General features: G+C 45.2%; 1 protein-coding gene and 1 long non-coding RNA gene across 6 annotated transcripts in view; one reads left to right on the top strand and one right to left on the bottom strand.

Moving 5' to 3' along the window:
- The window catches only part of CARNS1 (carnosine synthase 1), a 33,407-nt gene extending 29,035 nt beyond the window's left edge, over positions 1 to 4,372 (bottom strand). For 2 of the 5 annotated variants that reach the window (XM_028739891.2, XM_028739873.2), the window contains exon 1: positions 4,015 to 4,372. The gene's annotated coding sequence lies outside the window, so the exon portion shown is untranslated. Of the gene's footprint in view, positions 1 to 3,705; positions 3,807 to 4,014 lie in introns of those variants that run through there. The other 3 variants (XM_028739881.2, XM_077933437.1, XM_028739908.2) reach the window with 2 other exon arrangements.
- A 39-nt stretch (positions 4,373 to 4,411) lies between these two features.
- Positions 4,412 to 6,815, top strand: LOC144328766 (uncharacterized). Its single transcript, XR_013394075.1, has 2 exons — positions 4,412 to 6,161; positions 6,448 to 6,815. It is a non-coding gene; the product is annotated as an uncharacterized LOC144328766 (long non-coding RNA).
- The last annotated feature ends 17,672 nt before the right edge of the window (positions 6,816 to 24,487 follow it).

The raw sequence follows: 24,487 nt of genomic DNA, 5'->3' as shown, positions 1-24,487 counted from the left end.
CAAAAAGCTACACTACCTGGAGGTGCCTCTTACTTGCCAGAGACAAGGGGTAAGTCGCTGCTCCCAACCACTGGCTTATCAGCAGCTTTCTCAATTGTTTGGCCCCTATCTAAAGTGAAAGCAGGGAATGATCTGCCATCATTCAATAACTTTGTGTAGTGTTGGCTGCAGCTATCATGTGATGAATAATGTAGATTCAGTAAAAGTCCGAGTACTTGTCCGAGGAAAAACAACGTTGGATTTTAATTATTTGAAAGACCATTCTTTATTTCAGCTCCACTTGCAAAATCATTCGCTCTTCAAGCCTACATCTAGGACTTGGAATGGCACTGGATTGAATGTCTATTATCTGACTGCCATCAACTATTTCATGAAGTCAAGAATGCCACTATGTAGAGGGCACCTTATTCTTTTTTTAAATTTCATTAAGGTGTCGTTTCTTAGCAAGAGCAAGAGTGAAGGGTAGGTTGCCTTTGATCACACAGAAGTTCCTGGGGCCAAACCCAGGGCCACGGTCAGGTGTGGGAGCCCCTTGCCAATCCCTGGAGCTATACAGCCCAGCTCCTCTGCTTTGCTGCTGCCTGTTCACTTGCCCTCTCCAGGCAAGCAGTGAGAAAAAAGGGCAGGAACATGCTTTGTCTTCCCCCTCCATGTGATGGTGTGCACTAGGACCCAGAGGGAGAGGCAAACTAATGGGTGCCAGCAATAATAGAGAGGAGGGGGCAGGTGCATTGAGGGAGACCCACTGAAAGGACCATGACTAACCCCCCTCCCCCAAATAAAACCCCTGGAAGCAGTACAGTACTGTGTTGGACAAGCCTTGCAGCAAAGCCAAGCTCCTCCCATTGGCCACCAGCTAGAACTGCAGGCATCTCCAAATATTAGCAACAGTTGCTACCTAGGACGGTCCATGACTCCATCTTGCTTGCCTTAAGAATCAGAGTTGATGCTTGAAGAACTGGTCTGCTGCCTACTTAGCACAGCTTCCTTTAGAAACTGACTTTTGACAGCATTTTTCTTTTACAGTTACTTCTACTTTATTTCTGTTTTAATTTTGTTTAAGGTATAGCTGCAGGCTGACTGTTGTACCAGGATTACCACCAAAGGGAATGTGAATTATTCACTATTATAGGACCCTTTGCTACCATTCTTAAAATTTATAGCAATATGTTATAACTGGTTTTTTATGCTATTTTCATTGTTTCACAGTAACAGGTAATGAAATTAGCTGTTCATTAGTTGTTCTAATGAAGTTAGTGCTTTAAATATACTTTACCATTCCTTGAAAATATTTGATGGGGGTCAACTAACTAAAACCTTTTTTGGGAGTGTCATCCTAATATTACCTTTCCAGGATGCAAAAGTGCCACCACCCAAAGTTTAATATATTTTCTCACCTGAGATTACATATCCCTTTGGGTGTGGTAACCACAAGGCACCATTTCATTTGCCCCCCAAGATAACATCAGAAGGGTCTCCGTGGTGAGAGAACTTGAGATGCAATGGGCACCAATGCTGGGGACCCTCAAAGCAAGCTTCATTAACTATGAACCCTGAAATTTGAGTGTGAAGTGGACAATGTTGGATTCCTGGGTGTTAACTACAAACTCCGGATTGATGTATCAGTTTCTCAGTTTGGGGGGCCCTACAAAACACACGGTTTGCCCTACAAAACCATACAAAAGGTCTGGAGGGGACCCCAATTTCAGGGTTCACAGATGATGAAGCCCTCAAAGCACAGTAGTGGCATTGTGTTCATCTAATAAAGGAACTTGTATATTGTGATTTTTAAAAAAAAAATTTTTTACTCTGTGTTGTTTTTGTTTAGTCATTTAGTCTTGTCCAACTCTTCGTGACCCCATGGACCAGAGCACGCCAGGCTCTGTGTAGCGATCAGCAACTTGCCCTGAGACCATGTGGTGAAGAGAAGGATATAAAGTCCCTAAATAAACAAACTTCTATCACTTTCTGAATGCTGTTAACAGGTCCATCGGAGACCAAGTTCATGGAAGACAATCTTACTCGGCTAGGAGTGATCGCCAAAGAAGAAAGACAGAGATCCCTATTGTGTTAAGTTTATTCCAGACCGGATACTTTACAGCCAATGGTTTACATATAAACAGTGGAATGGCTTCCCCACAGTTGGCAACTGCAAGGTAATATAATTAATCAATCATTACCTGCAGACCCAACAGCTTCACTGAGGAGAGACACCCATGGAGCGCTCCTGTTCTTTAGGACTTTTATGCAGGGGCTGCATCTAGGGACATAAGGTGCTGCCTTTTACCAGGTCAGACTTTTGGTTTGTCTAGCTCAGAACTGTCTACACTGATCAACAGCAACTCTGCATCTTTCAAGGTTCCTCCCTGATCTACCTAGAGATGCCAGGGATTCAACCTGGGACTTGGGTATGCAAAGCAGCAGTTCTCCCCACCCGCTGCGCTTTCCCAGCCTTCTCTCCAAGCTCACTGCTGCCTTAATTTCTTGTGCCACGCTGCCCCCAGCACCCACTACCACAAGCCTGGAGACTCACAGATAAGAGCTCGCTTGGCAGGTCCCCAGCCAGAAGGGGAAAGATGTCTCATAACTATTTGATCTGGTTGGGGGAAATTAAGCCACAGGCATGGGGGAAACGGTAAACAGAAATACCTGTACATTGTCAAATTCACTGAGGAAGAATTACGGCAAGGGCACATCTTCCATGGAGCTTGGGCTGTGGCATGGATCAAATGGCTCATATGCAGGTCTTCTGGTCCCCTACCCTAAGTCCACTTAGCCACATGGTGGAGGACAACTGTGGCACAAAGTCTGCACAGCTGGCTTCCTATTACTGGTAAGGGGGAAGAATTCCAGGGTTGTTTCAAATTTCTCCCTGTGTGTATAACATGTGTGTATTTGTGTTAAATTATCTCTCTGTGTGTGTATCTAACTTAATGCCAAAAGAAGCTTTCCAAGACTCCCATGGGGAATGCAGAAAGTTGCCTGCCATCTATGTTCTAAGCATAAGCCCTTGGCACTTCCCGGCACCACCTTCCTTTTGTTAGCACACACCAAGGAGGAAGAGGGAGGGCTTTGAATGTATACCTCCCCCCCCCCATTTCGGCTCCTGCTTATGTGCAGGAGAAATAGTGCGTCCAATCTGCAAGGGGAGGTGAAAACAGGCGTGGGGCGGTGGGGGGAGTTACTCCAGACCGTTTTAATCGAGCAAAAAGAGAAAAAAATTCGGGCAACGATTTCGCGTCCCGATATTCCTACACCAGTGTAAGCATCAAGATGCCCGCAGGCTCCCTTGAAGCCAGTGCCCAGTTGCATCAGCTGGGGATCCTAGCCTTGCCCAACCTTTTTTGTCCATAGGAACTTGATGCTTTTATTCCCCAGCCAATTCTAAAAAAGAAAAGGAAAGGAGGGGGGGACGCCCAGGAGCAGGGCGATTGGCGGAGACGGCCCGTGTGGGCGGGACTTCGGGTCAAGCAGGGACCCCGCCAGGCGCTCGAGAAGCCCCTTTCCCTGCCCCCCACCGCCAGGCAGAAGAGCAGCAGCCTTACTGCACGTCCCTCAGCTTTGTGCTTCCCGCAACCCGCCTCCCGTCTCCCTCCGCGACCTGCAGGGCGATCCGCGCGCTTCTCGCGCGGCGGCAGCAGCAGGCATAATAAAAACAGGTTGCACCAATTCCAGGTGGCCCATTGTAACCGAGGGGAGACTTACATGAGAAGGGAATGGCATGACTCCTGCTCCGTCCGCCCTGCTCACCAGGCGCACCGCAATTCTTCAAGCGAGCCGCGCGCGCGCGCACACACACACTCACACACATATACACACGTGGTCCCGGCCGACCCCCTTTCTTCCCCGTCCTCTCCAGCAACAGGCTGCGCTCGCGCGACCCCCGGGCGCCAGCGCCGCCCCCTCCCCCAACCCCCCGATCCGGGCCTCACTCCGGGCGGGAAAGGCGCCCGAGACCCACCCGGGGCTGGGGGAGAAACCCAACGTCCACCCCCGCCGCCCCACCTCCGTTACCTTGTTGCAGCGCAGCGGCAAGCGCAGCTCTCGTGCGGATCTGCGGGCGATGCTGAGGCCGGGCGAGCGGCGCGATCCAGCGCAATCCGATGGGCGAGGGGCGGGGTGGAAGGAGCCGGGGAATGTCCAGGGATTAACTCCGGCGGGTTTTATATAGAAACGGAGCGGGCATGCCCAGTAAGGCGAGGCAGCTTATCGAGCATCGGGGCAAGGCGAGCAGGCACTCGCCAGCGCCGGAGACACCCACAGCCATTGACCGAAGCAGATAGGCGCTCCCGGGGGCTGGGAGCGAGTGAGCGCCGGGGTGGGTGTGCGCGGGAGCGTAATGGGCGCGAGGGGGGTGGCAGCGCCTCGCAGAGGTGGCGGAGGAGTGCTATGCAAAGCGGAGGTGGGAGGGGTTCCACCCGGGGGAGGGGAGAGGTGGGCGGGGGGGTCCGGAGCCGAGGAATTTCTTGCTGAAAGAGCCCATCCGCTCCCATGACGCGCGGGGCTGTTGCTAACCATTTTGTAGCCCTCCTGTAACGAACGCCAAGTGCTTTCTTGGTGAGGAGCCCGTTCACTCTCACTGGGTTAAGCAAACCTTATTATGCCCATTTTACAGATGGGCAACCGAAGTGGCTTTCCTAAAGGTTGGGGTGTGGGGGGGGGGGCGCTTCTCCCAGAACTATGTAAAGCACACGTTTTTATTATTTATTCCTTTATAACCTTTGTGCTCCCTTCCTCCAAGGAGGGTGTTAGCCGCACAACAATGGATGGAGGGAGCGGCTTAGCAATTTACTCATGGTTGACCCAGGAGATTAGAAACCACCACAGTGACATGCATAAGAAAAGGAGGAACAAAAACACCCAAGGTCGCCTGTTCCCCCAACCCTGGGTGGGTGGCTAAAAACCAAATTCGAGGCTGGGAGTTCCAGTTTTGCACAGAAATGTTACAGGAGGTTCCTCTTGCATTTCATGACCTTTTTGGCTTCAGTTTTATCTTTCACTGCCTGGTCCCAGGTGTATACAGTTAGCACATCTTGAACCCGATGTGGCGGGTTCTAGTTCACAAGAGTGTCTGCCACAATAAATCACTTTGTCTTAGATAAATGTGGATTACCCATATATTAGTGAACTGATAACAACTTAAGGGTTTTAAACATTTGAGCATGTGAGCAGATCCAGCTATCACCTAAATGCAGCAAGGAAAAACTGAACTTGGTTGCACTACTGCCATCTTAGCATACATTAATAAAGCGGAGCGACAATTTCTATGTATGTATGTAAGCTACATACGGTGTAGCTTATATACTTCCCCAAGTACATCCAACTGAATATGGGGTTGTTGTTTGCAACTTTGTCGTGAGTGCAGTTTGAACATCTAGGAAATGCTGCCTGGAAGTTGGAAACATGCTTCATAAATAGCATCATGGATTCCACGGCTACACAGCGTGTCCCTGGAGCATGGGCTGCGATAGGGCCTGAGTGTGCTGCAGCAAATGTGTGTGGAGCACAGGAAGGGCACAGACAAGCTGAGGTGGGGTCACACTGGGACAGTGAGACTTGAGACGCTGCACTACAGCCAGGCTATTGCACTGGAATGCACAATACTGCACTATATTAGATAAATAGTCTGCTGCTTTTGTTAAGAATCCCTGAAAATGAAAAGGTGGACATTTCAAAACATGTGCCCATACGATGGTGACAACTGAATTTATTACCCATCCTTCAGCAGCAGGTCCCAGTGCATATTACAATAATTTAAAATTCAAAACTAGTTTGGGGAAACCTGGGTTAGAGAGAAAAAAAGCAGGTATTATTTTTGCTAAGACCTTTTGCTAGGCTGCTCCATCTTTCTAGTACCTGCATGGTGCTTCACATTCCCATGCCTCTGGAGTATTCAGAATGCTGGCAAAATTTTATTTCTGCTCATCTTCTGCAGGAGTATGTTTAGCACTGTGAGCATGAATGGAAGTATACATATTTTAAGGGTTTGGGGATAAGGTGGCATTTGTTTATTGAGTGGGGTTATTAGTTTGTTTTCATTTTTGTTTTATTATGTATTTTGTATTTTTCTGGTGTGAACTGCCCTGGGATCTTCAAATGAAGGGTGGTATACAAATTTAATAAATAGTAATGGTAACAGTTAAAACAAACTATAGTCACAGGTTACAGATGGGTAGCCGTGTTGGTCTGCCATAGTCAAAACAAAAAAAAATCCTTCCAGTAGCACCTTAAAGACCAACTAAGTTAGTTCTTGGTATGAGCTTTCGTGTGCATGCACACTTCTTCAGATACCATGCACACGAAAGCTCATACCAAGAACTAACTTAGTTGGTCTTTAAGGTATCTGAAGAAGTGTGCATGCACATGAAAGCTCATACCAAGAACTAACTTAGTTGGTCTTTAAGGTGCTACTGGAAGGATTTTTTTTTGTTTTGACTATAGTCACAGGGAAAGAGTGAGCCCTGAAAGCATATTTCTCATGTGCCAAACGCTAGGCTAAAGAGGTATATCTTCAGCATTTGGAGGAAGCGTCCTTGGAGTTGGCTGGGACAAGAGGCTCCATATCACAATGCCCTGCACATACCAAACTCCCCATAGCTGCTCAGCAAGGAAAGCCTCACCATCTCAGTCCTACTTCTCGCCTCCTAGAGGGGAAGCATAAATCGTGGCATTGTGCTCATATTCTTTGTCACTCATCTTACAACCACCTCCAAAGGCTACCAACTATGGAATTGAACTATCTATCAGATGTGGCAATCTAGGGGCAATCCAGCCAGATGGGCAGGGTATAAATAATAAAATGATGGTGTTGATGATGATGTGTTCAAATTATCTGCCCATCTTCATGTGAATCGTAGCCAAGGATTAGATGTTAGAGAAGAGGATCGTAAAGGAGTATTTCACTCCATTGCTTACTCCCAATTTCTGCCTGTCCAGAGTCTAGGAACATCCCACACATCATCAGCACTGTGTACTGGTAATGACATTATGACAGACTACTTCCTTTTCTTTCTTTCCTTCTTCCTTCCTTCCTTCCTTTCTGTTTTCCATTGTTTCTTGACACACAGTTCCATATGCAATATAATGCCAAATCTGCAATTTTACCATACCCATGTGTGTGAGCAAATCTGTCTGTTTCAGTTTCTCATTTTTAAATGAATTTCAGTTCTCAACATCTCAACCTCAGTCTGTGATTTTTATAAAAGGTCCTCATGAAAATGCATCAGCTTTTTGTTGCAAATGTGCCCTAATATACACATTTGTGCATGCACTGTTGCACAGTACTGTTGAACAATACACATTTTCGCAAAGTAATTTCCCTTAATGCAATGTGTTTTGTCGGTCTATTTTCACCAATATATGCCTGTATATGGGCACTTTATTTTGTAGACATTACTTGGTTGTGGAACTGCATTGCAAAATTCAGAGAAATGCAAATTTGAAAGGATGGCTCCCTTTCAGTCTCCATACTATTCAAGAAAGTGTGAATTGGGTAGGTTCACCTTCAAATGCAAATTGAATCCCCCCTCAATCCCTACTTGGGAGTAAAACCCACTGGATTCAGTAAGCCTTATTTCTGAGTAGACAGCCATAGGCTTAGGCTGCATGTGGCAATGGTCAATATTGTAACCTCTCAAATGCAGGCATAAAATGGGTTAGATTTCTGCAGAAAGAATGGCAACATTTCTGTGCTATAACCTAAACAGTTTTAACTGTTACAACATCCGCTACGTTCATAAATACTGTAACTCAATGAAATGCAATTCTCTAAACGTGCTTGGGATATTCGAACAGCTCTCAGCATCCAGATAAGTCTGCAATTCCCATAATTCTTCAGGAACAGCCTGAATCCTCTTTTTAAAATGTTTGGCATCAAATATAACTGCACAAAGCAAGTGGTAGAGAGTATAAGCAATAGCTTTAACCATGGCCATATATGAGAATTTGGGGCTGCTTTTGTTTAGTATAAGTAGATGCCCATAATAAGTACAGGTTAACGAGGGCATTGCTCTGCTCCTGTTTATCTAAGGTCAGTGGTTCCCAACTGGGGGTCCGCATAACCCACCCAGGGGGTCTGTGGCACCATTCACTTCACAAAAGCTACCCTAGAGGCATAATTTTTTTCAAAAGTAGGGGGTCCATGGCTTGGCTTTTGAAAAACAGCTGGTCTAATTGGGCACCACTGATCTAAATGATTATATGACGTCAGATCCACACTTTAGTTTATCATTGGATACCTACCAAATATACTTCTGCAAATTGTTCTGAAGTATTTTTATCTTCTGAAACAACAAAAGCCCATGAAACCATTGGGGGAGAGCCATAACTCAGTGATAGAGCAGCTGTCTTGCATGAAGAAGGCCCCAAATCCCATGCCTCCAGGTACAGCTGGGGGAGACTTCCACCTGGAACCCTGGAAAGCCACTGCCAGTCATGGTAGACAGTGCTGAACCAGGTGGACCAATGATCTGACTCAGGATAAGGGACCTTCCTGTGTTCCAATATTTGAAAATGATTTTTAGTCTACAGCTGGAATGGTTAGATCCAAACGGATGGATAGTTTCTACCTCCTAAGTATCTTACTAGCTTTCCAGCATTATTCCCTTACTTGGATTTTGTAAAATACTGTGGAATACAGGGCTTAATCATAACTAAATCCCTTCACTGGATTATGCCACACACACCCCAAAAAAAAAATTATGTAGAGCATCTAAAATTGCTGTACTGCACCTTTGCTAGAAGAAAAAAACATCCAAGAAATGCATAGCTGAAGGTCAAACTTGTCTTCTTACACAAGTAGACCTCATAATAATTTAACTGCTTCACTGGATCAAGGTCTAAGTCTATTTCAGAAGGCTAGCCAAAATCCAAAAAAACTCTGTGATTGGCTGAGCCAGATGGGTGGGGGGAAACCCTGAAGTACTGCACAAGGTCCTACTGCTCCCTCCCCAGTTGTCAGCAGTCCTGTCATAGGCATGGTGAGCTCATCAGAGTAACACTTTGAATTGTGGCCTCTGTCACCAATATCAACCAGCCGGGTGCATTTTAGACACTCTCAGGCAGGGCATGAGGGAGGAAGCCTTCCTCTAGGCTTCGTCCCCCAAACCTGGCAACCAGTGGTATGCTTCATTTGAAAAAAATATCCTGCAGAAACAGGAATATGCCATTCTAGGACTCAGATATGGCTTGCAGGATCAGCAGCCTCTCCCAAGGCCTGCACACCAGTAGCCCACTTTTATATACCCAACAATTATTCAAGAACAATAGTGAATAGCTCATTCGGTAGAGCAAGAGATTCTTAATCTCAGAGCCCTGGGTTCAAGCCCCATGTTGGGTGAAAGATTCCTGAATGGCAGGGGTTTGTCCAGATGGCACCTGAGGATTCCTTCCATCTCCACATTTCTTCAAAATCCTTGCTGAATGGGAATTATAACTGGAAGACCAAACCACTAATGTTGTCAGGAGTGTATACACGGCAAAGGGACACAAGAAAAGCCCAGGTTCAGCAAATTGGCCCTCTTTTGTTCCCCAAAGTTGCCAGCCAGATTAATTTACAGTATTTGTCACACCATAATCAGGATGGTATCACAGTTACCTCGTGCTGTTGAGCACTTCCACTGTAATGTCCATTATTGGCCAGGAGGACTAGAGATGGGATATGAGTAGATGGGCCAGTATGGGCAGTTCTCAGAGTTCAAAGGATTACTGTCCAAAAATGACCCTTAATATAACACCCTAGAGATTTTGGCCATGGGAATAAGGCTTAGGGATTTACAAGCTGCATTCTGCCTTTGCACAAAGTTGGATCGTCTCCAGTCCACATTCATCTGCACTTGCTTTGGGGCTCCTGCACAACAAAAAAGAGTCTGAACATCCAATAATACAGAGTTCACAAGAGACTCCTTGTGAGGAAATGGAAATTTTAGGGGCCAGTGTTTTCTCAAGGCAGGAGATAATCCAAATGAAGGCAAACACATGCATGCAAAACCATGGTACTAAAGACTTCAGCTTCAGCAACGGCCTACTTATGTAAGCCACACGGAGGGGGTCAGACACAGGTAGATTTGGGAAGCCAGCAGGAATTGCTAAGCTGTACCAGGGACTTTCTGCCACGTGGCCTGGGAAAGGAGCTTGTCTGTCCAATGCCAGATTTGCCCCCATAATAAAGGAAGTCTGGCCAGAATGAAGAGGAGCTATACTGCTTTTTTCAGACTGGGTAGGAAAAGACTCTGAATCCCTTTGAAAACAGAAAATGAATGGATGATTTCACTTCATACTTTTGGCCCCAGGAAGGAAAGACAAGCCAAATTCCATCTTTGTGTTGAGAAATGGTCAAGTCCTGAGACTTTATACTGTTGGAGAGAAAATACCATTGCTCAGGAAGCAGAGAAGAATGCACAGCTGGACATGATTTCACTGTAGTACCAGCGCTCACTCAGTTGAAAAAGCAAGTCAGCTTTGAAGAAGCTATTATGGGGAGAGACTTGAGTTCCAATCCTTGTTCAGCCATGAAGCTCATTGGGTCATCTTTGGCTAATCATCCATCTCACTCTCACCTACCACAAGAGGCAACAACTTGCACCCAAGATTTTTTTTGGGGGGTCATGGTCGGGAGGAGGCCGAGCAGGGAGTCCTGCACAGTGCAGCTTCCTCTCTCATGCTTGGGAGGAGCCAGCCATTGAACCCTGTTGCACTTGGCCCCCTCAACATTGAGGGGGCCAAATACCCCTCCACCCCTAGGAGTTGGCATGCCAGCCTACCACAGAGACTTGTTTATGAGAGCAAAATGAAATCACACACAGGAAGGCCACTCTAACACTCATCAGAGGCCGACAAAATTAGCATATAAATGATAAGAAATAGTAGCTTACCCAATCAGCTGTGGTGAATGACTTCATGTACACCTGCCTCTCCCTAGCCCCTGCATTTAGCTGTATAGGATCGTAACCAAAGCTTCTTGTATTTTAGGATCAACAGAGGCAGATTTAGGGGAGCATGGCTGGTTCATCCACACTGGGCGCCGAGCTGAGAAGGCACTGCAGCAATGACTTAGAATGGAAGGCAAGAGGCAAGGGGTGCTGTGTTTTGGAGTCACAAAGGGTGCCACTGCTATTGGAAAGCCCAATGTCCACAATTGCCATGCATGTAAAGCAAACCCCCCTGAATCCTGGAAACTGTAGTTTGTTAAGGGTGCTGAGAACTGTAGCTCCGTGAAAGGTAAACTAGTTCCCAGGATTCTTTTGGGTGGGGTGGGTGTGCTTTGAATGTACAGTGGTATACGCCGCCTCTGTTTGCACAACCCCTTTCCCAAGCAGCTCTAATCATTTGCATCAGGTCATGGAAGAGTAGAGAGGAAACACTCTGGGACATGGGTAGGCAAACTAAGGCCCGGGGGCCGGATCCGGCCCAATCACCTTCTAAATCAGCATGTTTTTTACATGAGTAGAATGTGTCCTTTTTTAAAAAATGCATCTCTGGGTTATTTGTGGGGCATAGGAATTCGTTCATTCCCCCCTCCCCAAATATAGTCCGGCCCCTGACAAGGTCTGAGGGACAGTGGACCAGCCCCCTGCTGAAAACGTTTGCTGACCCCTGCTCTGGGAGAATGGAGGCCAGCACTATGCAGAGAGGAAGCATGCCCAGATCCCCCATAAAACTGGCTGCCTGCCTCAGCTGCAACTAAATGCATAAGATGACTCTTGCGCCTAAGTAGCAAGTTATTAGGACAATTTTGGGCACATTTTCTTCCTGTACTGAATGATTGCCAGAGGGGTGCAGATTGACAGGTGCCGTATAGGAAATTGCCAGCATCCACACAGATCAGAATGTTGGCAAGATACGTCCTCCAGGACTCCCTGGTGCGCTGGGAAACCAGGAATTTAACTAGGCTGGATATCGGGTGGCGGCCTTGGATGCAGAAAAGAGGGAAAGCACAACGCCTTCCCGTTACAAATCTGGGTGTTCCAGAATCATTAGTGCTGCAAGTGATACTTCTGAGGACCAAACAAGACCCAGTGGTTGAGGGGGGTGTCAATGGGGTTAAGAGATGAAGGGCACAGGGTTCCACTTTCAGATGGATGATATCAGAGGTGCTATGCATCAGGCTCCCTTTGCTCTATTCCTGGCATAAGGGGGTGTGGTGGAGTCTGGCTCTGTAAGCGATGGAATTCCGTTTCAGGATACGGCTCAGGAGATTAGACTCTTTTTCTGTCTCCATGTGTAACAACTTTGAACATGCCCTCTGTTCAGTTCTTGTAAATGTAAGGCGAGGATCAGGAAACACTTAAGATCCTTCATGTCAAAAAGGCTCAGGCATATCTTGTTGCTCCTGATCAAATCTAATCAAATAAATCATTTGCCAAAACAGAGAAATCAAAGACCAAGAATCCATCCTTAAGGGAAGGTTAACCAATGTGGTGTATTTCAGATATAATAGACTACAACTCTTATCAGCCCCAGCTAGTATAGCTAATGGCCATTAATTATTGGAACTGTAGTCTGCAACATCTCAAGGGCACCGTGTTGGTTATTGTAGCTTTAAGGAAACTGGCCCAAATTCAGCAGGCCCTGAACTGCGTACAGAAACAGCTTCCTTTTACCACTGCCTACAGACGTAGAGAGCAGGTTTAGGAAGGATGTGACTGGGATGTCAGAGGGTTGCCACCTCTGCTCATTCTGCAGGGCTCCTGTGCCTTCAACAGCTGCCTGGCATGCAGAAATTCAACAGATTCAGATTTTCTTCAGCATGAAGATACAGTGGTGAGGAATGTTCACACAACCATTAAGCTTTCTGTGCGAACTGAGACTCTGCCATTCCTCCAATGAGCTCAGGCCAGCTTTCACGGTTCTTGCATCCCCTTTTGAGAGAGGTTAGGCTGAAAGATGGTGACTGGCCCAAGGTCGCCTCAGTGAGCTTAATGTCTGAGTTAAGATTTGAACCTGGATCTCCCCAGCGCTAGTCATAACACTTCAACCACTACACCACACTGGAACACCACGCTTATGCCCTGGTTAGATTAACTGAAGAGCAGAAGCAAGTTCTATTCAATGGTTTCCTAATGAAACAGGAGTAAGAAGCAACTCAACAACTAGGCACTATATTAACACTATATAAGTGTTAAGGAATGAGCTAGGGCTGCCATACGTCCTGATTTTCCTGGACATTACTGGGATTTCAAAGCAGAATTGACAGGAGGGGGAGTTCTGAAAGGTAGCGCTTTGTCGTGATCTACACACATAAAACAAATTCACGCACAGGCGTCTTCCAAAAACCCAACCCAAAAAAGTCCCACGGTGATTGGCAAATGGTAACGGGGGCAGTGCTTTTTTCAGGGGGGGGGGATGCATACCCCTAAACATACCCCTAAACATTTTGTGAATCTTTGTTCTTTTGTCCATTTTCTGTATTTATTGTTCCCGATTTGAACTATAAAATGGTGATTTTCTTGAGTCAAAATGAGAGTATCCCTAAACATTTTTTTAATAAAAAAAAGCACTGAAAGGGGGCATGACCGTGAAATCTGGAAGACCGTAGTCATGGGCGGTGGATACAGATTCAGTCGTTCTGACTCAAGGAATGAGGCAGTTGAGTAGTTTGGCAGCTGTATCCATAACTGAGCAGTCCTATTTAGAATTCACTCTACTTACCCCCAAAAGGGGGAGGGGCTAGAAAAGGTGCCCTAAACATAGTCTGCCTCCCTTTTGCCCTGACTGGATTACCGCACCCAGTGGGGTCACCACCCAGTGGTTGTAAAAGACAATTGAACTTTGGAACATGGAATATACAGACTTTATTGGATAACACAGATAATGAGCATCCCTAATGTAGAACTGCCATCATTGCAAGAGAGTTGCAATGTTTTAACATCAACATTGCAGCGCTTCAAGAAACTCGAAGAGGAGAGGGACAACTGAAGGAAGAAAAAGGAGGCTACACATTCTTCTGGAAAGGTCTACCTGAACAAGAACGTCAAATACATGGAGTAGGTTTTGCTATCAAAAACCATCTTGTGACGCTCTTGTCAGAAGTCCCTACCCGCATTAATGAGAGGCTTTTAACCCTTCTAATAAAACTCACCAAACCCAACAGGCTACTATTCTAAGCGCTTATGCACTAACACTGGATGCCAAGGAAGACATTGAAGAATAATTTTATTCTCAGCTGGATGCCATCCTATCAGAGATACCTAAGGAGGACAAAATTATTCTCCTGGGTGATTTCAATGCAAGAGTTGGACAAGATTTCAATCTGTGGCCTGGGACTATTAGGAAAGAAGGAATTGGCAACAGCAACCAGAACGGAATCTAACTTTTGACTCGATATGTGCAGTGCACAACCTTGTTATTACCAATACACTCTTTCGACAAAAAGATAAATTTAAAACATCATGGAGGCACCCTCAGTCGAACCACTGGCACCTCTTAGACCAGGCTTTCTCAACCTCGTCCCTCCAGATGTTTTGAGACTACAATTCCCATCATCCCTGATCACTGATCCTGCTAGATAGGGAGTTCTAGGCCAAAAACATCTGGAGGGCCGAGGTTGAGGAAGCCTGTCTTAGACTATGTAATTGTCCAAGCTGAAGATTGCCGTGATGTGCTCCTTACCAGTGCCAACAACTGCTGGACAGATCACTGATTAATACAGTTCACAATGGTTATCAAGATTATACCTCAACACAGGCTTCAAGGAAGGAAATCAAGGCACAAAATGAACACTCAAGCCCTTCAAGATCCTATTAAGCGGGATTGCTTCCAAACGACTCTTAAGGACCATCTGCTTTCAGAGTTCCCTGATAACATGGAGGAACACTGGACCAAGCTAAAAGCATCCATTATTACAGCCTGTGTACAAACTATTAGATACCAAACCATGAAACACCAGGACGGGTTTGATAAGAATGATAGTGAGATTGAATATATTATTGGCAAGAAAAGGAAGGCCTTTCAGATCTGGCAAAGAGATAGAAACTGCGCCACTAAGAAAAAAACCCTATGCCAATGCTAAGGCTGAGGTTCAAAGAAGAATCAGAGAACTAAAGAACACCTGGTGGATTTTTTTTTTAAAAAAGCTCAAGAGATCCAGCACTTAGCCAACAAAGACCATCTATGGGTCAATAAATCATGGCACATGTTCCCTACGTTCAACAGACAGTGCCACACTTCTAAAAGATAAAGAAGCTATTGCACTGTGCTGGAAAGAATATTACCAGCATCTCCTAAACCTCAACTCCCCCGTAGCTGCTGAGTTCCTCTCACAAATTCCGCAAAAACAAATTAGAGATGAGCTTGCAGTATCTCCAGATCTGGGAGAGCTGTGTACAGCTATTAACCAAATGAAAAACAACAAAGCCAGCAGACCTGATGAGATACTTGATGAAGTCTTCAAAGTGGGCAGAATTGAACTTACACAACAACTTCACAAGCTCATCGAAAAAAGATGGGAGAGAGAGATCCCAGCAGACTTTAGGGGTGCCAAAATTATCAATCTCTTTAAAAAAAGGTGATAGAACGCATTGCAGAAACTATTGAGGCATCTATATAGTAGCTGCAGCCAGCAAAATTCTTGAAAGGATCTCAGCAAACCATCTCCTAACTAGATCCGAGGCTACACTTCCTGAATTTCAAAATGGTTTTTGACCTTCTAGGGGGACAGCAGACATGATTTTCACAGCTCCACAGCTTCAAGAAAAATGCAGAGAGCAAAACCAACCCCTGTATTTGGCATTTATTGACCTGACTAAGGCCTTCAACACTAAATCATAATGCCCTGTGGACTGTCCTTCTGATAATCAGCTGCTCAGATAAATTTGTGAACATCCTTTGGTTCCTCCATGATAATATGACAGCAACAATCACAGATAATGATGGTTCTCAAAGTGAACCATTCACAGTGGGATCAGGTGTTGTGTTATCGCTCCAACCCTATTTATTATTTTCATTGCCATGATCTTACACACTGTCGAAGGGAAACTCCCCACCAGAGTAGAACAGATGCAAAGCTCTTTAATCTGAGTAGGCTGAAAGCAAAGAGTAAGGTTACCATAACTTCTGTCATAAAGCTTCAGTCTGCTGATGTCAATGTAGCGTGTGCACACTCAGAGGATGACCTCCAAACGATCCTAAATATCTTTGCAGAAGCTTACAAAAAGCTTGGCCTATTGTTCAACACCCAAAAAACAAAGTGCTGCACCTCTGCAACACCACAAATCCAACTCAATGATGTAACGTTGGAAAGTGCCGATCACTTCTCCTACCTCGGCAGTTACCTTTCCATAAGGGCCGACATTGATGCCGAAATCCAGCATCGCCTGAGCTCTGCAAGTGCAGCTTTCTCCCGATTGAAGTGCAGAGTGTTTGAGGACTGCGGCATTCACAGGGAAACTAAATGCATACAGTGGTACCTCGGGTTACATACGCTTCAGGTTACAGACTCCGCTAACCCAGAAATAGTGCTTCAGGTTAAGAACTTTGCTTCAGGATGAGAACAGAAATAGTGCTCTGGCGGCGCGGCAGCAGCAGGAGGCCCCATTACCTAAAGTGGTGCTTCAGGTTAAGAACAGATTCAGGTTAAATACGGACCTCCGGAACGAATTAAGTACTTAACCCGAGGTACCACTGTAAAGGGTTTGTAAAGGAAAAGTCAGTTCACAGTTTTCATGTAAAACAGTTTTCATGTAAAACTGAATGGAGCCATTCAGGAGCCAGGATTCTAAAGCACCTCATTTTGTTCTTTTTCTTTTTCTTTTTCTTTCTAACTCACTGCCAGAATGGAGAGAAAGCATTTCTAAACAACAGCAACAACACAACTGCATCAAGATTGCAGCGCCATCATACCATCTCTTCTCCCTATTTGGGGGAAAGCAATGATTATTAAGAATGATTAACACAGCACTGTCTTCTAAGCTGTGCACAAACATCATGCTAATGAGTCATCACAGCGGTCCATGGGGTAATGACACTTTTGTTCATGTTTCCTGAAAGGGACTGCAAGCAGGGTGAAATAGTATCGAGTAATTTACTCAAGGGGAGCAACAACCAAATAGGCTTCTGCAAGCAAAGTAATTTCTTCTCTTGGAAAGAAGTCACACAGTGAGCACACTTTGCATGCTGAGGATTGGGCTGCAAGCGCTTCATGTTTCAAGTTGCCATGCTTTTCTGTGGCAGGGCTCCTGTGCCTTTAAGAGCTGCGTGGGAGACAAAAATTCAACAGCCATAGCATATGCACCATGCCGGGAAAGACTGCCACACTTCTGTCTGTCCCACAGCTGTTACTTAAAGCCTTGATGTACCACCCTTCATTATCAAATTCCAGGGCAGTTTGAAACTTTAAAACAACAATATACTAAAATCATAAATACAATAATCTGCTAGTAAAGGCACCAAGAGCTCTGCCAGAAAAACATGGCAACCCTAGAGATGCTGCAGCCATAGAAACAGTGTCAAAGCAAGCAGCAGCAACCACCGGCAGCCTCATCCCCACTGCTTGCCTGCAAATGTAATGAGCTCCCATAGGCATTTCTGGACTGGACCAGGGGAGGAAACTTTGTCACTGGGAAGTAGAGGTTGCGCCAAAAACTGTATTCCCCATGTACCCACTGGGATTCCTTGCTTCCTTGCTAGTTAAGAGCTTGACCAATCCAGTAAGACCTAAGTACTGCCCCATCAGACACCCATGGCAAAAACTACGTGGTCAATCCAATCCCATTAGACATGTTCTGACCCATCACAGTCCATACAATCAAAAATTCAAGACAGCCATGGTAGTGCTGACTTTGTTGTGTCCCCCACACAGTGCCCTGTCACATGATTTGGTCCTGCACTAGAGTCACGGCCTTTTGGTCAGAGGTCATCAGCTACATTATGGTGCTGGAGGAGACTCTTGAGAGTCCCATGGACTGCAAGAAGATCAAACGCATCCATTCTTAAGGAAATCAGCCCTGAGTGCTCACTGGAAGGACAGATCATGAAGCTGAGGTTCCAGTACTTTGGCCACCTCATGAGAAGAGAAGACTCCCTGGAAAAGACCCTGATGTTGGGAAAGATGGAGGACACAAGGAGAAGGGGACGACAGAGGACGAGATGGTTGGACAGTGTTCTTGAAGCTACAAACATGAGCCTGACCAAACTGCGGGAGGCGGTGGAAGACAGGAGTGCCTGGCGTGCTCTGGTCCATGGGGTCATGAAGAGTCGGACACGACTAAACGACTAAACAACAACATCAGCTACATAAATGTGGTTTTGGATACCTCCTTGAGATTTACAGATGCTAATGTTCAGACAATTTGACTGGCTTCTAAGAACACTTATGATGGCTAAATGTCTTAATGCTTCAATACTGGAAGAAGAAGTCTTCCCCCCATACTGCAATTGTGCAGTGGACAGAGGACATGACTCAGGCGGCAACAAATAAGGTGACTTTCCATAAACATAAGAAAGATAGAACATTCTCTAATATTTGGACTCCTCATACAGTTCTATTTGCTTGAATGTCTAACAGTCAGCTGGTTTGGAGCCCTAGCCATTCCCCACTCCTGCTCCCTTGTACACATAGGACTCACAGCCTTGATTTATTATGATTTAGTTTGTATTGTTTTGTTGTGCTTGTTTCTATTTTGAAAATTAAAAAAAAAACTATTAACAGCAACAAAAAAGAAAAGCTCCCTCAACTGTCACAAGTACTGTAATTCCTTAATAGAACCAACTAAATATCACAGAATTGTGAGTTCTCCAAAACTCTTCATCAAGCAAGATGCTGAATAAAATAAAAGCAGATTGGGGGGGGGGGGAAGGAGGGGGACTTGAAGCTGGGAAAAGTTTGGAAACAGGGAACCAAAATGAACAAAGAGGGTAGAGCAACTCCCCTTTGAAAGAAGGGTTACATTTGGGGCTTTTTAGTTTAGAGAAAATATGAGCAAGAGGAGGCATGACGGAAGTGTATAAATTTATACATGGTGCAGAGAAAGTGGAACCAGGAAAGTTGTTCTCCTCTTATGATGCCTGAACTCATGGACATCCAGTGAAACTTAAGGTTGGAAGGCTCAGGACAGACGAAAGGAAGTACTTCTTCATACAGTACATACTTGAACTATGGAACTCACTTCCACAAGAGGTAGGGGGAGCCACCAATTTGGATGTCTTTAAAAGAGTATTAGAAAAAATTAATGGAGGATAAGGTTATCGGCTGACTACTAGCCAGGATGGCTATGTTCTATCTCTACTGGCAGAGAAAGGATGCCTCTGAATACCACTTGCTGGGATTAGCAAGTGGGGAGAGTGCTTTTTCATTCAGGTCCTGATTGTGGGCTTCCTATAGGGATCTCGAATTGCCAGTGGGAAGAGAAGAAGAGTTTGGATTTGATACACCGCTTTATCACTACCCTAAGGAGTCTCAAAGCAGTTAACAATCTCCTTTTCCCTTCCTCCCCCACAACAAACACTCTGTGAGGTGAGTGAGGCTGAGAGACTTCAGAGAAGTGTGACTAGCCCAGCAGCTGCATGTCGAGGAGCGGAGACACAAACCCGGTTCACCAGATTACGAGTCTACCGCTCTTAACCACTACACCACGCTGGCTTTCAAACCACACTGGCTCTCTGAGAACAGGATGCAGGGCTGTTGGATCGGTCAGCACAAAAAAGGTCCCAATGTTTTCCTCCTGGTTTAATTCATATTCGCCACAGCCACCAGTCTGCCATTGTTGATTGCAAGGGAACAAATTGGGCAGATGCACTGGAGGGGTAGAGATACAAGAAGATTTGGTAACAAGATTCCCTTGGGCTGAGCTATGTGTTTCTGATAAATAATAATAATCCCCCATCGAGGGATGGGGTTACCTCAGTGCACAGTGACAGACCTACGTGACTGATCTAGAAGAGTGAGGATAAAGTCAATCCAATGTGCCTGTCAGAAATTCCCTCACAACTGACAGAATGGAGTCCCAGCCTCAAAACTTGTCTAGCTTCTTCCATAGCCACAGTCCTGGATGCAAACAGCCCCCAGACATTTGTCTGCCTTCTGCTTTCTCCTTCTCACATATCTCATGTCTCTAAGCTTCTGCACACATTACATCTAACTCTCTATTTTAAACTCCTGCCTTTTATCTGCAGAGCAAGGGGGTCCCCATTCAATTGCTTTTTCGCACTTTGAGCCTGTGTGTTGTCTGAATGGTTCATCCCTACCCCGCCTGCTATCACCTCCAAGGAAATTAGCCTGACTTTATTAGCTTCTTAACACATGTTGAGTCCTTTAGATTTAGAAGTGTCAAATACACAGTTTAGGAAGTTGCCTGGCTTAATTAGCTTTTTAATTGATATTAAAATATTAATTCCAGAGGATGAAAAGTGTCCAACACACATATACATGGGAACTGAGTACATTCTAACACTTGAGGGTCTGATACAGTTTTAACACGCAATCTTTAATTAAATTCTAACATTTACTGATCCCAGGAATTTAACACCCCACAAACTCACAACAATACTATATATTTAACTAATCACAGTTTGCTTCTTGACAGTTGCCCTGGGCATACAAAGCAGAAAGATAAGGCACACACTCTGGCCGATGCCACCAGTCAATGGACCATGGATCACTGGGAGGCAACTCCCGCTGCCACCCACATAAAACATCATAGCAGGGGAAGATCAGTCTGGCCCCATCCATTGGCCAGAAAATGAGCAGCTTTCCTGCTTCCTGCCTGAAATAATTCTGTTCCAGGGCTTGATTTCCTGTTCCCACCCCATTGCTTTTTCATTTCTATTAGATTGCGAGCCTGCACACAGTCTTACCTTTTTTTTTCAATATCTATACAACTCTGAGGGGGGGGGGGTCACTTTATGTAGGTGAGCAACAACAACAATATAAGTAGAAGCATGTTGTGGAAATAGTTGTCTCTCATGGTATGTGAAACACGCAGCTAATCCATTCCCTTTAATAGGTAATAGCGTTAAAGCCCCATACATTCCAAACCAACCATTCTTCCCGATCAGACACCCGTCCTCCCTGCTTCTGCCTTCCCGAGTGGAGCTCTTTCCCTAAATATCCCCAGGGGCTTTCTCAGGCCAGGCTCCTCCTGGACCACCACCTCCCCCTCTCATTGCCTCTCCTTCTTGGCATGCAGGCACCCGGCTGCTGCGGTGGTGCGGGGGCACCTGAGGCCCTGCAGACAAAGGCAGCTCTGTGGGCCCCATTGGCTGGGAATTGCCTTTATCCTTTGTTTAGAGGAACACTTGTCATTTGTTTCTTCACGCACCAGGCCCTGCTCTGGCGGCCTGTGTTCCTTTCTTTCTTTTGTGTGCTCTCTCCCCACTCTCACTTTGTAAACAAGTAAATGGATTAGGAAACCCTTGCAGGGGATGGCCCCACCGTCTTCCCTGCACAGCATACCCAATGAAACAGAACTGGGCTGCCCCTGTCCACATGACCACTGGCACAATCCCATTGGGAGACAACAGGCCAAATCTTCAGACAACAACAACAAGAAGCGAATACTTAGCATTTACATAGAGGTTTAAGCATGTTCAACAAGCCTGAAAACATTGCCTCAGTAATCCTTACAAGAACTCTCTGGGGAGAGCCTTCCCAAACGAGTGCAAATACCCTTCCTGCCTAATTTCAGAGAGTGGGTGCATTTGCAGAAAGGCCTCCAATCTGGGGGGGGGGAGTGCTTATGCATCATGCAGGAAAGGAGGAATCACGTCGCCAAAATGGGGGTCAAAAAGAGAGCACACATGTGCGTTAAATCCACATATGAAGTGTGCATGAAATCATAGGTGCATAATTGCTATCATTTAAATAGAAATACGGTACATGGGTGGCGCTATGGTCTAAACCACTGAGCCTAGGGCTTGCCAATCAAAAGGTCGGCAGTTCGAATCCCCGCGACGGAATGAGCTCCCGTTGCTTGGCCCCTGCTCCTGTCAACCTAGCAGTTCGAAAACACGGCAAAGTGCCATTAGATAAACAGGTACCGCTCCGGCGGGAAGGTAAACGGCGTTTCTGCGCGCTGCTCTGGTTCGCCAGAAGCGGCTTAGTTATGCTGGCCACATGACCCGGAAAAATTGTCTGCGTACAAACGTCGGCTCCCTTAGCAAGTAAAGCGAGATGAGTACAGTGGTACCTCGCAAGACGAATGCCTCGCAAGAGGGAAAACTCGCAAGACGAAAGGGTTTTTTGTTTTTTGAGCTGCTTCGCAAGACGATTTTCCCTATGGGCTTGCTTCGCAAGACGGAAACGTCTTGCAAGTTTGTTTCCTTTTTCTTAACACCGTTAATACAGTTGTGACTTGACTTCGAGGAGCAACTCATAGTACGCGGTGTGGTAGCCTTTTTTGAGGTTTTTGAAGACTTTGGTATTTTTGTTTTGTTTTTTAAATATTTTTTATTGCTTTGTTTTCCAGGGTCAAAGTACAACGTCAATACATCGTCGATAACACAACAAAAGCTTTTTTTTTTTAAAAAAATGAAAAAAAACAAAAAAGAATACACTTTTCCAAATCTTTTTTTCATCATCAACTGGACTTCCCCACATCCTCCATCCCTGCATTCTTTACAATAAAAATCAACAGCAAATTAATACCTTGTTTCATGTGTTTTTGTATTTTCATCTAAATATTTACTCTAAAAGTTAAGCTTTTCTCAGTCATAACTTAGTTTCAATCATTTCCGAATCTCAATACTGAAGCATGTTTTTCTCAAGACTTAGCAAATTCTCAACATTCATATAACTTAAAATGTTTTTGTAAATAGTCCTTAAATTTTTTCCAGTCCTCTTCCACTGCCTCTTCTCCCAGGTCTCGGATTCTGCCAGTCATTTCAGCCAATTCCATGTAGTCCATCAGTTGCGTGTGCCACTCTTCCAGTGTGGGTAACTCCTGTGCCTTCCAGTATTTGGCTATAAGGATTCTTGCTGCTGTAGTTGCATATAAAAAGAAAGTTCTATCTTTCTTTAGCACTCTCTGGCCCACAATGCCCAGGAGGAAGGCTTCTGGTTTCTTATGAAAGGTATACTTAAATACCTTTTTCAACTCGTTATAAATCATTTCCCAAAAAGCCTTCACCCTCGGGCATGTCCACCAAAGGTGAAAGAATGTTCCTTCAGCCTCCTTACATTTCCAACATTTATTGTCAGACAAATGATATATCTTTGCAAGTTTGACTGGGGTCATGTACCACCTGTACATCATTTTCATAATGTTTTCTTTTAAGGCACTACATGCCGTAAATTTCATACCGGTGGTCCATAACCTTTCCCAGTCTTCAAACATAATGTTGTACCCAATATCTTGCGCCCATTTTATCATGGCTGATTTAACTGTCTCGTCTTGAGTATTCCATTTAAGCAACAAGTTATACATTCTTGAAAGCACTTTCGTCTTAGGTTCAAGTAGTTCTGACTCTAATTTTGATTTTTCCACCTGGAAACCAGTTTTTTTGTCCTTTTTAAAGGTCTCTAAAATTTGGGCGTAATGAAACCAGTCTCGCACCTTTCCTTTCAATTTTTCAAAGCTCTGCAACCTCCAAGTGTCCCCCACTTTTTCTATTATTTCACAATATTTTGCCCAGCCACCCCCCATATTAAGTATTTTTGTGGCCTTAGCCTCCATCGGTGACAACCACCTCGGAGTCTTATTTTCGAGTAAGTCCTTGTATTTAATCCAGAGAGTAAACAAAGATTTCCTGACAATATGGTTTTTAAATAACTTATGAGACTTTACCTTGTCGTACCACAAATATGCATGCCATCCAGACTTTGGTGATTTTTGAAGCTTTTCCAAAACTTTTCCGACACCGCGCTTTGCAAGACGAAAAAAATCGCAAGACGACAAAACTCGCGGAACGAATTAATTTCGTCTTGCGAGGCACCACTGTACTGCAACCCCAGAGTCATTCGCAACTGGACTTAACTGTCAGGGGTCCTTTACCTTTACCTTTTAAATAGAAATAAAGTACATCTCACCACAGTGGGGAAGGCTCTGGCCAGGTGAGCTGTGTGCCTGCTCAGACAGCGGTCTAACTGTGGATGGCGGCTCTTCCTTCTTACACATTTTTAAACCAGGCTTGGATCAGACAGCTCTTCAAAAAGATGGCTTACCTCTGTACAGCAGAACACACATGGCTACCTTGCCTCCTCTTAATGCATGAGCAGGGATATGTGGGAAAAGGCCTTCCCGCAGGTACGCACATCACAAGCTGTTGTGGGCTTCAAAGGGAAGTGTCTTTGGAAATGGACCAGCAGCCAGAGCAAATGTTTCCAAAACTATTATGACGACGGTAACATCTTTAAGCAGAATGCAAGTAAGAACCATGGAACCAAAGAGCTGAAAGAGACCATGAGCTTATCCATGCCCCCTGCATGGAGAATGCAGTGGGTGGGGCTGCAGAGAATGGCATCTGAAGGCAGACTATGCTATTACATTGTGAGGCAAGACTCAGCCTGGTCACATGGTGCTAGGCAAGGTCATTAGCCAGTCCTTACCTGGAGACAACT

This window comes from Podarcis muralis, chromosome 1 (assembly GCF_964188315.1).
Source record: "Podarcis muralis chromosome 1, rPodMur119.hap1.1, whole genome shotgun sequence".
Taxonomy (NCBI): domain Eukaryota; kingdom Metazoa; phylum Chordata; class Lepidosauria; order Squamata; family Lacertidae; genus Podarcis; species Podarcis muralis.
Note: the sequence above shows the minus strand (reverse complement) of the source record. Positions and strands in the feature narration are given on the sequence as shown.